The 14,886-nt window shown below is 39.2% G+C and overlaps 1 long non-coding RNA gene across 1 annotated transcript in view; it reads right to left on the bottom strand.

Moving 5' to 3' along the window:
- Positions 1-1,929: 1,929 nt before the first annotated feature.
- LOC149525310 (uncharacterized) overlaps positions 1,930-14,886 on the bottom strand; it is a 273,619-nt gene continuing 260,662 nt past the window's right edge. The window contains exons 3-5 of the long non-coding RNA XR_016348613.1: positions 5,866-5,968; positions 4,846-4,922; positions 1,930-4,202 (exon numbers count right to left, since the gene is read on the bottom strand). This is a non-coding gene — a long non-coding RNA (uncharacterized LOC149525310). The remainder of the gene's footprint in view (positions 4,203-4,845; positions 4,923-5,865; positions 5,969-14,886) is intronic.

The raw sequence follows: 14,886 nt of genomic DNA, 5'->3' as shown, positions 1-14,886 counted from the left end.
CTAGCCATATAGCCATCATCCTGTGAACTTTTGTAAACAACAGCCCGTGAGGCACACCGTGCTACTAAATATAATATCCTAGTGATAAAACTTAAAAACAGTGACCTCTATTAGTCTGAATAAGTAAAATGTATAATAACTAACCAAAATAAATATTAATTGTATATAGTGTACCTTGCTAGTATGCCTACTACCCACCCCAGTTAGCTTGAAAGCTAATGTTTTTAATATTATTTTTGCAGATAAAAATGACTGTGTTTTAACACTGCTTAATTTTTATTTGTTTATACTTCATCATTTTCACTTACAAGCTCATACCAGCTCACAATATCTGATGTCCCATCCTAAAGTTTATTAGATTAATTTTCTTGCATTTTTATGGCCATGTGTATGTTGTCATTACAATTTAATTTAACTATGTCTACATTACAATTTAGTTTAACTATATCTATCTTAAAGCAATTCTGATGCTGGATGAATCTGATGATATTCTTAAACTATGGCTATTCTTTAGATACACCACTGGCTCTGTATTTGTACAAATAATGAATCTTTTCTAAATATATCTGGCACACTTTCAGCTACATTCTGCACTGACTTAAAAGAAACAATGCCATTAACTTCTTTGGACTGTATTTTTTGCTACAAACATCTTTGAGCAAAAAAATTCTGTGATTCAAGCATGCACATAAGACCAAAATTAAAACATGATTTCATCAACTTGTGAAATAGACATAAGCGTACATGGTCGCTGGGACTAATATTGCTAATAAAACACCCTTTTTAACAAAACTGAAAATCAATAATAGGAGAAGTTTCAAAATTGACACTAGCCTTTTGAGAAACTGGAAATAGATCTTCCTGTCAAAGACTAAAACTGCTCTCCTCTGTCTAGACTGCACTGGGAGTAAAATTATCAGATTTTCATTTCCTCAATTTCACTCCACAGTGGTAAAACGTGCAAGTATTGATTCATCTGCTGAAACAAAAAGCAGGAGAGCTCTTCACCTCAGCAGGGTCAAATGGGTTTGTGGGTGTCTAATTATACCTATACAGAGCATATAAATCTTCTCCCAGTCATTACGTGAACATAAGAGTCTAAAGGCATCATTAGAATCCTTTTAGCCAACCACTAATTCTTCTTTTGTTTTATGAGAGGTCACAGAAACTGGGAGTTAATATTAGCGTGGTTCACAGATTTTCAAATTGGCAATGGAAATAAGATACGCTTCAAGGAAAAAGATTTTGTGTGTGTGTGTGTGTGTGTGTGTGTGTGTGTGTGTGTGTGTGTGTGTGTGTGTGTGTGTGTGTGTGTGTGTCCACTTACAGGTACCTACTACAACTACAAATGTATGGACAGCTCTGTAGATGTACAGTATTCATTTACTGTCCACATTATGTCACAAGAAAGCATGCTTACACACACATGCAAACTAATTATGGTAGATTACAAATACAATATTATGATATTGTTCCAGTGAATTCTAGTCTGTTACATACACACATTACACCATGAAGAACAAACAGAAGATATTAAAATAGTGACAACCTTGTTAAGCTTGTGCCACTGTCTTGCTGGTTTCACTAGGTTCCACAAAAATCCTGCATCTTTCCCTTGGAACTTCAATGAGCTGTTTGTTTATTCACAGTAAGTTTTTTAAAATCACAAATATGCATATTACATCAGGCTGTTTGTGTTTTTTTACAGCTAATTTTTAAGCCATGGATTCATAGTGCTTAAGGAAGTATGTCTGTCCTAAGTGAGTGTCATATTTTGTAAATATACAAATGATGAGTGCACAAATGATGAGTGTACTGAATGCTATATGGTTATAGAGCTTTTCATGTTACATGGGGAAGAGGTAATAAGATCCCATATCATCAGTGGAAGCGATATTTTAAAATATTCATTTATTGGAATTTAATCTTTATATATGTCAGCCTACCCATTTAAGCCCAAACATTGGGACAGACCTTAAACAGTGAGTCACAGTCCAATTAACAAACTAATTTTACTACTATATAGGAACAATAGCCATAAAAACACAAAATAAACCAGTAACAACTGCAAAACCTCAATTCATTACACAAGAAATCAGAATCTAACCCTACATTTTTTTAAACAAATTCACTTCAGTAACTCCAGATTTATGCTGGTGGAACAGATCAGAACCTTGCCTAAGGTTTCTGCCCCAAAGAGTTTACAATCTAACTAGGAAAAAAGAAAGGCAATGGCTATAACTGAATGATCCCTGTGACTTGGCATGGTTTTTTTGGAAGGTGTTGGTTGAGGCAAAGCAAAGATCCACCTCTTTGTAAAATCCTCCAACTGTGCCTCATGGCACAGCTAACTTCAGTGCTTAGTCTTCCTTCCCACCCAGGTTCCCATGACATCTCAGTTGAAGGGGTCATTCGGTTAGATTGGGTGGAGAAAATGGGCATGTTGTCTAGAACTGCTGCTGGGTGCATTAATGCAGGGAGTCATGAAAACAATAGATACAGGTTTCCACTTTCCTGTCTAACAGGAGAGAGAAATATTTATGGTGTTCCTCAGCAACTGGAATAATAAAGAATGATACGGTAGCTTAAACTTCTATCATAAACTCATGTGACATGGGATATCAGCAGTGAACATCACATTAGGACTTCAAGCTTTTCCTGAAGGGATGGACTCCTGGAGACTCAGATTGCTAGCATTGTCTGATCTGGGCATGCATTTCAAGAACCAGCAAGTGGAGTGGGAGCTAGTCTGCTCTCTCCATTAGATCACTCCTTACTGACCCACCCTTACTGGGCCACTCCTTTAGCCTAGCAGCTTCACTTTCAGTTCTGCTTCTAGTTCAGATACCCATCTTCCTTTCAAAGTGCATTAAGCTAAACTGAATTAAGGCTGCTTTAATTCTGAACAACACAAGGATGTAATATGTTTTCATAACTCCACTTCAAATTCATCCCTTTATTTAATTCAGATTAATGTTCTTAGACGTTGCCACATAGGTAAGCTACTAGTTATAATGGGTAAAACTTTCATTTTCAGTCCCTAGCTCTATTTATGATTAGAGTCAAGTGCATAAATTGTGACAAGACTCTCCAGACAGATCTGAGGTAGGGCGCAGAACAATTCAGTTGGGTACAGAATAATCCACAGGTAATACAGGATATTGCTTAGGACTGTAATTTATAATAGATATGGTATGTATCACATGGAACAGGATAGGAGACCTAAGATGTATCTGCTTCCAGGCATGAAGTGGTGCTGCTCTCAATTTGATTTGACTTGTTTTTATTTGGGTGGTTGTGACAGGGCGCCGGTGTTCTGAGGGGGCCTCGGAACCCGCTGCAATCCAGTACACCCGGCGGAAGATGTGCCAGACCCATTGTGCCGTCTGCTCAGTGGTTGCAGTGCAGCTAGGAGGTGGCAGGGTTGAATGAGGGCACGGTGGCCCGCCTGACGTAGAAGGCAGGGCTGCCCATGCCGATGGTGCCCCACACTACGCAAGGGGTGGGGTCGGACACGGCGGAAGGATGACAAGCATACCAGAACTCAAGAGCAGAGGGAGAATGGACTGAAGATGAGGGGGACAGGTCTGAGGAGCACCGAGGATGGACCCATAGCCCCAGTATGACCGTAAGTAAGGAGCAGGAGGGGTAGGTACTGGCCCAGGGCAGGGCTGTGCTAAAGTCTGTGGGTTGGTGAGTTGAGGGAAGGATCCCCCACCAGCCAGGCAGGGACCATGCTGACCCTTTCCTTAGGGCCCTGGGCTGGGACCCGTGAGTGAGGGCAGGCCCGGGTCCCCCTACCCCGCAGGGGAATGATAGGCAAGACCCCGTCATGCACCGGCTGGTGCGGAAGCCAGGCTACAGAAGGCAGCACTCCAGAGAGAGAGAGCGAGACGAATAGCCATACAAGGGACCAGACTGAGGACCCTAGGTGTTCACCCTGCTAAGGCAAGGGTGGAGGGCTGTCGCTGGGCCCATCCGGTAAGGGGCCCCAACAGGGCGTTTGGTTGCCCAATGCTGGGGACACTGCACCGATGGGACTAGAATAAACCAAGAGAGGGAACCCTGGGAGCTTGGCCTGGCCACATCAAGGGATCACCCTCTCACAGTGGGGTAGGAGAGTATGATGGGCTGGTCTCTTCTCTCTGAGAGGTATGGTTGGACATATCTCCTGAGCAAGTATGTCATTCTTGTAGAATGTCCTAGGACAAAACAGAAGCACAAGTACCAGATGTTTAGTTTGTATAACAGGAAATGAACCAGAGGGACATTAGCGTATATATTATTTTTAATTCAGACATACCAAAATTAAACAGCTGCACATTGCTCCCTCTGCTACTCACCCAGCTTTTGGTGAGTTTTTTTTCTCTATGTGGGCCCAAGCCAGCAGTTTGGCTTTGTTCAGCAAAACACTTCAGCACCTGCTTACGTTCTTTGCTGAACAGAGATGGACTGAAGCAATTGTTTAACTGCGTTGCTGAATTGGAACCTGGGCTTCTAAACCAAACTTGCAAAGGTTGAATTTACCCCAGGCTCTCAGTTTTACCATTACAATGAATGAATGCACCCCAGTATATGAAACTGTAGATGTTTCGAACTATTTTCTTTAGGGAAGTATATCCCCCAAATCCTCTATTGACACTGTATTAGCTCATCCAACAAGCAATTTAATTATTTAATATTGTCTTATCTGCTCCTCTTGAATGAACCTGCTGCTCTGGTCCTAACTTGGTAGGGATTTGTTTTTTAGATTAATTGGGTCAAGGGTTGATCTACAGTTGAGTGCTCAATTGAGGAAACAACTTGCTAAAAGAACTATTTCAAGTACATTTAATCTTGCTTTACCTGTTTAATATAAAGCTATCCTCTTTGAGATATATTCTCTTCTTGCAGCCGGCCCACAGCAATTGATTGATAAAACCCTGTATTGTATAACAATAATAAAAGTAACTCCTCCCATTGTCCTTTCCCATGTCTATTTCATTTTCCTTGTTCTTAGTTTGATTAAGTAGGTTTATTAAGTAATATTTATTTATTGTCTGGGAGTACACTCACCCTCGCTTTCCAATTGAGTTCTGAGTGAACATATTACTTAGTGACTTTAGCCTGATTTTCTAGACATATGTTGTCTGCAAATAGCTATTTCCTTAGATTTTTGTAGTGATGTTTTAAAAAATAGACACTGTGCAATAGGACTTCAGCACTACCAACTACTTGATATCCCAACATTCAGCTGTGTTGTTAGTTTCAAATATTCAGTGCAACAGAGTGGCAGTTCTCTAGGGGGGTCACATGTCAACATCCTATTGTCTAGTTCTAGAACCATACATAAAGATGCAGTTATTTCCGCTGGTAGATAGGCCACATTAGTTGCAAACCAGGATGTTAGAAAGTTTAGACTTCAGTTCTGAGGCAGACAGAACTAAAAGTAAGATTGAAAGATAATTCAAGATAAAAACTAATAGCCAAGTCAAGGAGAAATCTTTGGTAGTTGTTATTTAAGGTCCCAATCCTGCACAGACTTATGCACGTATTTAACTTTATGCATGGTAAGTAATGTCATTAACTTCAAGGTGTGTAATGTTAAGCACATGCAGAAGTCTTTGCTGGACTGAATCCATTATGAATGAGAACAGACCTCAGGACAGGCAGGGTAAAGTTTGGATTATAATATGTCTACTATGTTTGGACCAATGAGGACATTCCACTTGCTTACAATTACATAAACCACATGCTATTGTTCTAATCTCTGGCTGGATAAGTGTAACTTTTAGATTCAGAAGGAGGATTTGAAAAAAAAACATTAGAGTGACAGACAGAAACATAGAGCTATTAGGAGAAAATTGAAATCTATTAATTTCTTACCTGCAGCTTTGTTTTAAGGACATTTAAGCTAATGTTAGATCCATTGGGTGTAGAGTTTAAATTTAAAAATTGTTCTTCTTCATATTCATCCACCATAAAGTTCCTGCAGGATGAGATGAGGTCCTTTTGAGCTTCATTTAATAGCCATTAGGTCAGGGATCCTGTGAGGAGATTTTAGGAATTCTGCCAGCTTGTGTCCAGCAGTGCTCCATTTTTCAACGTTACCACTTGCACATGCAATTTTTAAAATGTGCTAGCATTTAAATAATACATAATTGTTTTCTGCAAATATTAGAGCAGACATCAAGGAAGTGCAAACATCTCCCAATTTCATTTCTATTTACATTTGCGCAAAAAATCATGGATATTTTTACCCAGTATTTACCCAACTCCAGCACAACAATGTAACACATAATTTTTTGCATGTACTGGTTCATGTTAAAATCAGGTTAAAATTGAAGGGGGTAAAAAAACTAAAAGGGTAATCAAAATTACTAAAATCCAACATTGCAAAGACTTACCATCACCATGATTCCATTTTCCTTTTCACCAGAAACAAACAAAATACCCCAGAGAGAAAACTACAAAAATGACCAGAAATGGTTCCTTTTCTGCTTTAAGAGACAAACTACCAAACAAGAATGTCTCAAATGGAATAATTTCTCAAAGGACAGCACTAGCAACTCAAGAGAAGAAATTACCAGTGCGCCCAAAACAGAGTTTCACCCTCTGTAACACTGAATATCATCCTCTGAATATCAGAATCTAGCCCAACTAGATTATAAAGATACCAACACCACAATTTCCTTGGCTTCACTGCATTACAAATAAATTACAGAAAAAACTGCAGATTATTTTCAGCAACCTACCTCAGTTAATGTCTAGAGGTTCTCTGAATATATATTGTGCATGATGGGGTCTTTGACATTATTATTTTTGTTTTGCTGCTATCAGAGCATTTTCCAGTAAAGTCACAGACCATGTACTATTGGCAAAGGGAACTTTATAAAGATCTGTAATAAATGTATCAGATCATATAACATATTTATGTTGAAAGAAATTTATGTATTATTTAGTTTATGGTTGCAATAATTAATTAAATCAAATTTGTAATTAAGACAAGCTGTCTTGGATTGCTATTTAGAGTAATAATGTCCTGTACACATTTTTATTTATGAAACAATCTCCTTGTTAACTTCTCAAACTTTTAAAGAAATTGAGAGGGAAAATCCTTATTAAAACAATAAATTTCCTAAAAGAAATCAATTGAACTTCTAGAAATAGCTCATTCAACATCTCTCTCTAGCCATCCATCCACAATCAATGCTTTCTCTTTCCAGTGTTGGAATATTGCCATGGGTTTTCTGAGTCAAGTTCCATCATCTTTTATGTAGCAATATATTGTTCATAATTTTAGGCTTATTTCAGTTTTATTTTTTAATTTCTCCCAAGGAAAAAAAGTTGAAGTAGGACATATTGTGTAAAATAGGACAGGACACCTCACTCACTAGGGAACATATTTAGCTTCATCCTTTTATGCTCTAGCTTTCTTGCTCACAACCATTAGGAAGTCATTCTCAGTTGTCAGAGGAAGACAATAATAGTGTAAGCAAGACTCATGTGCCTATTATTAGCAATGGATTTACAACATATGGTCCTGCTTGTGAACAGCAGCCATGCAGCTCTGGTGTGGATAGAGTAAGAAACTTCTTTTCCTTGCATAGAGATGAATGGGCAGCTTACAAAAGCAGACTGAGCTCCCTGCCATAGGAAGCTAGATGATTGTGTATTCTTACTACTCCATCAGGTACAAAAGGATCTGAGAGGCAGTGGTGGTATGGCCCCTATTCCACCTTCACTGATCCTGCAGAGTGGGAAGCATTCTGGTGTAACACAAACGCTCCCTGAGCACAGGGAGCAGAAACTGGCACAACTCTTTCCTGGTCTCTGGTTTCCTTCTCTGAACAGGGTTTGTGGTCAAATGCTAGAAACTAGTCCAGCTAGATTATGAAAATAGAGATGTCTCAAGTGTCAAAGGGCCTCCATTACTGGTTGCAAATGCCCTTGCATCTCAAGACAACCTGTGGCAGACCACATTCCTGGTCCCATTGAAGTCAAAGGCAGAACTGCCATTGGATTTCATCTGCATGGTTAGTGCTCCTTCATGCTGATCTATTTAACTTTTAAAAATTAAAACAGAGGAGTGAAATTGTCAGTGATGGCTCTGAAATCTACTGCATGGTTATCAAATCCCAGTCATTTCACAGAGCGAAACATGAACACAGTTTCATTGTTACAAGCCGAAAGAGATATTAGAAAAAAAAGTGACCTTATTCTCTCTCGTAACTTCTATAAGAAGTAATGCTGTTTTCACATACATAAAATGATCTGTGTTGGAAGCAACTTTTAAACAACTCATAAATCACATAAGTTTATATTTTCAACTAATTCATTTTGTAATATGTGACCTCTGAAGTTTTTTAAATGTTGTACATGCTGCAGCATCATTGCATCTCACTTCTCCTATTTGGCACGGAGGTGTGGAATTTTAGATTATAAGAAGTCACATTTTCTTTCCTGTAATGCAACAGTGTTAATCGGACACAAACTTACCTATAATTTGGTGAGGAAAGAAGAGAAGAGAACTATTTTCATGAGAAAGTAAGATGCTGCCTCTTCAGGGCATCACTTACGAAATGTCAGGAGGTGGGATGGGGTTGGGTTCATCATGAAACAGGGCCACAGTTGTACCATCACATTTTGGTGGGGGAGGGAGGTGTACAAAACAAGGGAAAGCAATTGCCTCTCTCATGGGGCATTCATGGTAGGGAAGAAAGAAGTGGAGGTCAGAGATATAATGCATAGTGGACAGTGCAAACCATCTAAGAAGAAAGTCTGGTGCACAAGAGGGAAATGCCTCTATTAAGTCACCCCAAGACATCCTTATCTCCATACCAACATAGTCCCACCTTCTAGAGAGGGGGAAGAAGGGAAACTGGTCACAGTAGGCTCACTCCAACCATTCTTATAGAAGATGTTGTTATCTTGTTATCATTTGGTATTCTTTGTACTACAAGGGGATATTAAATCCTTGGGATAGGCCATTTCTTTGAGACACACTGTTCTAAAAATATATTTCAAAATATTACAAGCCTATGACATAGCTTAATGTAGAAACCTAGAAATGGAAAAATTGCTATATTGGAGAAAACTAATGATCCATCTGGTCCAGAATCTCCAATAATGGCCAGGACCAGCTGCTTCAGAGGAAGGTGCAGAACATTGCTGGATGTCACTCAATACCGACTATGAGACTGATCCACTATGGCAATTCCTATCTTAACACTTTTTTGAATGTGCAACTCATGTATTGCTCCCTGCACACTTTTGCCATAGTATAATCCCACTCTCCTCTGTAGGCCGCCACTGCTACCATTTCTATTTTTCTCTCCCAGCGTGAACCTGTTCAATTCCACTCTTGCATTGAGAGAAGATATAGTTCTCATAACTTGGTCTGTCTCACCTCCGCATTGGCATGGAGAAGTATGAGAGACAAGAGGGAGACTTGCTCTCCCATGCAACTCCCTTTCCTGAAGAATGGAAATGAAAAGCAGTCTTTCTTATCCAATTCTCCTCAGACTGAAGCACACACTTTGGTTTGCAATGAATGTGTAGTCTTATTCAGTCTAATCTCATTTATCCACTGAAGGAGAAACTAAGGAGGAAAGATCTCCAAGCCCACCAGTGGCCCTCTCTTGTGAAAGATGGATCTTTATGCATTGGATATCCTGGAACCTATTTGCAATTGAACCCAAGTAATTGAAGAGATATGTGTCATGAATGAGAATAAGGTAAGGAAACAGTGATGAACAAACATCCACTATATAAAGTAAAAGTAAAGTCCAAACCAAAAAACAGGGAAACAGACTCTCTCAAACCTCAAAAAAATATGACTTCAAAGTAACCTTTTTCAATTCAATTATGTGTTCACCGTAACAGTGTATATAAATACTGTGTCTCTGAACCATAACAATAACCCTGTTTCTGCTATTTCAGAGGAGAGCCTCAAAATTAATTTTATTGAACAATTTTTTCCTGGAAAATTATTATTACTATTTAATTTGAATATCTAAACTGTTCTAGTTGCTGGCCAGATATTAGGGGAACACAGACTCGAAGAAACAACAAACTAAAAGATCAAAAAGAAGAAGAAGAAAGAGGGCTGGGCAAATGGGATACCTTTTACAAAGAGGTTAGGAACATGACTGACTGAGGGATCAGAAGTTCTCGCTTTCATATCCCATTCTTCCCGTAACTTGTCTATATTACGGTGGGAAAGTTATCTAAGATTTCTGTGCCTCTCCATTTTCCAATCTGTAAATTGGGAATAACATTACATCACAAGGACAATTTAAGGCCTACTTAATTGGAGAACACTTAGAGATTTTCAGATGAAAAAGTATAATTGGTATAATAAAATGTCCTCTGGAATGGAAGTTGATGTAACAGCTATCATTAATCACTTTTAACCCTGATATTAGATATTATCATCATCCCAGTTTACCACCTTACAAAATCGGACAACAAATACCAATCCTTGCTCTATGCAATAAGCAGCACTATTCTGAGTAAAATCTCAGAACCATAAAAAATCCTACTTTTAAGCTTTTGTTGCTTATGTAGAAAGATGATACTTTAAAACTTTTAAGAAGTTATTACTAGGCAGAACCGCAGGTGCTGTAAATAGTTTTACTTCCTCTGACTGTAATGTAGCACTACCCTGATTTACCCCAGTTGGAGAGCTAGCTAGTTTAGGACCTGATACTGTAAATACTTACATGTATGCATGTAGCTCTTACTCATGTGAGTAATCCAAGTGAAATCAATGAGAAAATGTCATTTCATGGTACACACATTAGCCATTATGGCATTTTGGTTCATTTTATCTGCACCACTATTGCTACACATACTTTGTCTCCTTTCCTTATTCATTAATCAGTATGTCATCGATATTTGTAGAAGACTCTTTCTAGGCTATTTACAAGGTTAATATCTTAGCCATTTTAAGTTCCCACTGAAGCTGGATAATACACTTAATGGCAGCAAAACCTAAAACAAATTTCCTGCAACATTAGCTGCATTTAAAAGTATAATCTTATGCTGCCTGCTCTCGTTCGGCAACATTTCAGAATAATTGGAGAATGCATGTATTTACAGTGGAGAAAATAACATACACTATTAACACCGCTTATGATGCTTATCATTACTTTAGATGCAAAGTCTGAAAAAAATATTGACTAAAGCAGTGTTCTAAAAATATCCTCATTAAATAGATGATATCCGAACCTGTGGGACTCAAACATTTAAAGATTTTTTGGGAAAAAAAGGCCAATGTATTCAGTTGCAGAACACATCAATGATTTTAATATGATGATTAACATTTTAAAAAATGAAAGCATAAGGTACCTGAATCCATAGATAGGCACCTAGGCCTAACCCAGTGCCCACTGAAGTCAGTGGAAAGAATCTTATTGACTTCATTGGGGGACTGAATCAAGTCATTTTAAGAAGCTCTGAGATGATCTTGTGGTACCTTCTGACCTTGCACTCTATGACACAAATACTTTCATTGAAATCAGAGTGTATAAGCATGGATCCATGCAATAATTTTAGATATCTAATTTTTGCACCCACATTTGAAAATTATATCAGTTATGCTTAAAATTATTGGTGCGTTCTGTATCTGTTTCTTGGAAATTCAATCAAAAGATGAGATTTTAAATGCAGCCAAAGCTGTAGGATGTCTTACTGGAGCATTGTTTTCATTAAGCATATTATCTATGTGAAGCATGAACTTAAAAGATTAAGATGCTAACTTTGCATCTACTCTAGAAATAGTGTTCTATAAATACTGTACTAATAGATACAGAATTTTCCTAAATGGAAAAAGAAAAAAGAACTTATACTTTTGCTGCTGTTTGAAACATGTAAAGCATAAATGACATACCAGCATGGGTTTCAGTGGACAATGAGTGTTCAGGTCTTCTGAAAATATAAACAACAAACTATCTACCTATGGTTTTGATTTAAGAATGATATGCTTAAGACCATCCCTATTCAGAACAGCACTTCAGCACATGCTTGAAATCATTTTGACTTTAATGGGATTAAAACATGTTCTTTAACTGAAGTGTGTGCTTAAATGCTGACCTGTATCTGGGCAGAGGTATGGAATATGGAATTACATGCCTAACTTTAGGGGTCTACTTTTGAAAATGTTGGCCAATTATCATATGCATACTGTAAAGTTTTTACACTTGAAGCTAGTGCATAGTGAGCACAATCATCATTACAGCTTCCATAGAAGGGTTCTCTCTATATATAACAGATGCAGGACTGACTGCTGGGTTTGGTGTTTTGTGTCTGGGGCTTTCAGTCTATTTCAAGTGAAAATATATAATTCCAGGCCACTCTTTCAATACATCACAGTCATTTTCTGCACTTTAGTTGTTTTTCTCTCCATTTTTCCTACAAAATAAAACATCATTACAGCAGGTTTAAAGTGCTCTTTAGTGCCTGCAATCTTCCCATGCTATTCTTTAATATTTCATCATTAAATAGCAAAATAACCTGATATGATCCTAATTTAGTGCCAATTACACTGCATTGATCAAAGTGACCTTTTCATACTGGAGCACAAAAATCAATCCCGCTGTACAACAAATGTCAGGGGGATGAGAGCAACATATAATCTGTGACAATCAAAACATTACTTACAAATGAAATCACCAATGACCTGCATGCCAAGGCAATTTCTGCATAATGTGCACTGTTTTTGTTTGCAGCTTTTGTTGTGGATTTTTTTGCTTTGTTGTGTTCCCCGCTGTCTTCTGCCAGAAACAGTTGTGCTATTTTACAGTTTCGGTGACAGATACAGAAAATAGTCAAGGCTCTAAAATCAGTACAAAAATTACCACAGAAACTGATCATACTTGGTAATGGTTCCATGAAGTGTACTGTTCAGTGAAGTGTACTGTTCTGGGTATCCAGCTGTTAGGTGAAATTGCATTGTATCCTGATAACCTATGTTTCTTGGTACAGTATTCCTTTACAAAAAATCAGCCAAATTAACCAAAAATTAACTAAGACCAATCTTAGGCAAAGAAACACAAGCCACTGCTTAGCTTCTCCTGCCATCCTACCTTGTCCTATGAAGCCAATGGCAAAGTTTCCTCTTACTTCATTGAACTCTAGATTTAATTCTTCATGTCCACACCTGGGACAGGGTCTAGCCATGAAGGCAACAGGCTGCTTAATTTCACCTTCCACCCTACAGATGCGCTAGAGCAAGTAACTCACCACCCAGTCCCTTTCTCTTGACATTTGAGGCCCTGAAAATCACAAGGCCAGCTACAAAACAAATTGTAAACCAAAAACATTGTGATTCTGCTTCTTCAGAGTGCTGTGTCTATTTATTGGTAGAGTGAGGCAGCAAACAGACTTACAGCAGTCTAATAATTTCTTCACTACCAGGAAAATATTCTTTACACTTTGGACTTTTTAAATATCTATATTTATTTTTAAGCACCAATCTCATTAGTATTGGGGCACCATTACCTACATTAAGAGGTATGCCAATTCCCTCAGTAAAGTCACAACGCTCCTACCCTTTCTTATTAAGAAAATGGATCTAAATTGTAAAGGAATCAGCTATAGATATTAACAAGGCTCGATAAATAATATAGTCTACTCACCCGTGGCGAGTAGATTGCAACCCAGAAGAGCTGGGTTCGGGCGATCTGCGCATGCACAGAATGATCTGCGCATGTGCAGATCGCCGGACAGCATGGCTGGCGAGCGGGGCTCACTGCGGTTCAACGAGCCCTGGATATTAATTTCCTAGAGAATGCAACAGGAGCCATTTTACAACTCATTTTCTGAACCGGATTTAACTTGTTTCCTGACAGGGATGTCTTCCAATTGCATTTTAAAGATGCCAAGATATAGGTTTATACTGATTTCTAGTCAAAAAGAATTCAACAACTGTGGTCTCTATAGTAAGAATGCCCTGTCCTTATCCTGCATAAGTTAGAATCTGGAATTTATGAGATTCCCCCAATGTGACCAGTGAGGTGAGGACAAGTGATGGGGTGTAACAACCCTGCACTGAGGCCAAAGGGGTTAAACTGGCCCATCTGGCTGAGAAAGCCCCACCCCCACAGTCCTGCTGGGCATGCTCCAACTGGAGGTTGGCTATAAAAGCCTCTGGAGCTGCTCAGTCAAGGCTGACTGCCACAGGTGAAAGAAGTGCGGCAGGAGCTCCCAGGGAGAAGGCGGCTCAGCCAGACCAAACAGTGGCAGCCAAGATCAGAGGGACTGCAGTAGAATCTTCTGGGCCAGACTGTGAAAACAGAGAGGACTTCTTACAAAGATGGGATAGGAAGTAGCCCAGAGGAGGGGAATTGCTCCCTGAGGGCTTGAGCTAGCAATGAACTACTCCACTGCTGATAGGGCCCTGGGCTGGGACCTGGTGGAGAGGGAGGGCCTGGTTCTCCCCACCTCCCCCCCCGATACACCCATGTGGGGGAGTTTTGCCTATTATACAGCGATCCTGTGGCCCTTGGGCTGCACTACCCTGATCCCAGAGGAACTATATATGGATGCTGAGGCCTTTGGGCCATATTGGGCATAAACTCTGTGGCTGCTAGGTTGTACTACCCTACATACAGGGGGATTGCATGTTGACCTAGGCCACCGGGTTGTACTATGTATCAATTCTGTGGCTGCTAGGCCATGTTACCTTGACACAGGAGGGAATGTTTAGAAATTTGGCTGATCGGACTCCTGTTCAAGGTAGGAAGGCCTAAGGGCTGCAGTGGACTTTCCTTTCCCTCTCTGGTGGGTGAACAAGTTGCCTCAGGAGTTTCAGAGGAAGTCTATGGTTTAAGTCAATTATTTTCAAATATTTCCATCATAACCGGTAATATTACAGGTGAAAAAAGTCTCAGGGATCCACTCTTA

This window comes from Pelodiscus sinensis, chromosome 2 (assembly GCF_052426305.1).
Source record: "Pelodiscus sinensis isolate ZL-2025 chromosome 2, ASM5242630v1, whole genome shotgun sequence".
Classification (NCBI taxonomy): Eukaryota; Metazoa; Chordata; order Testudines; family Trionychidae; genus Pelodiscus; species Pelodiscus sinensis.
The sequence above is the reverse complement of the archived record's forward strand: the minus strand, read 5'-3'. Positions and strand labels throughout refer to the sequence as shown.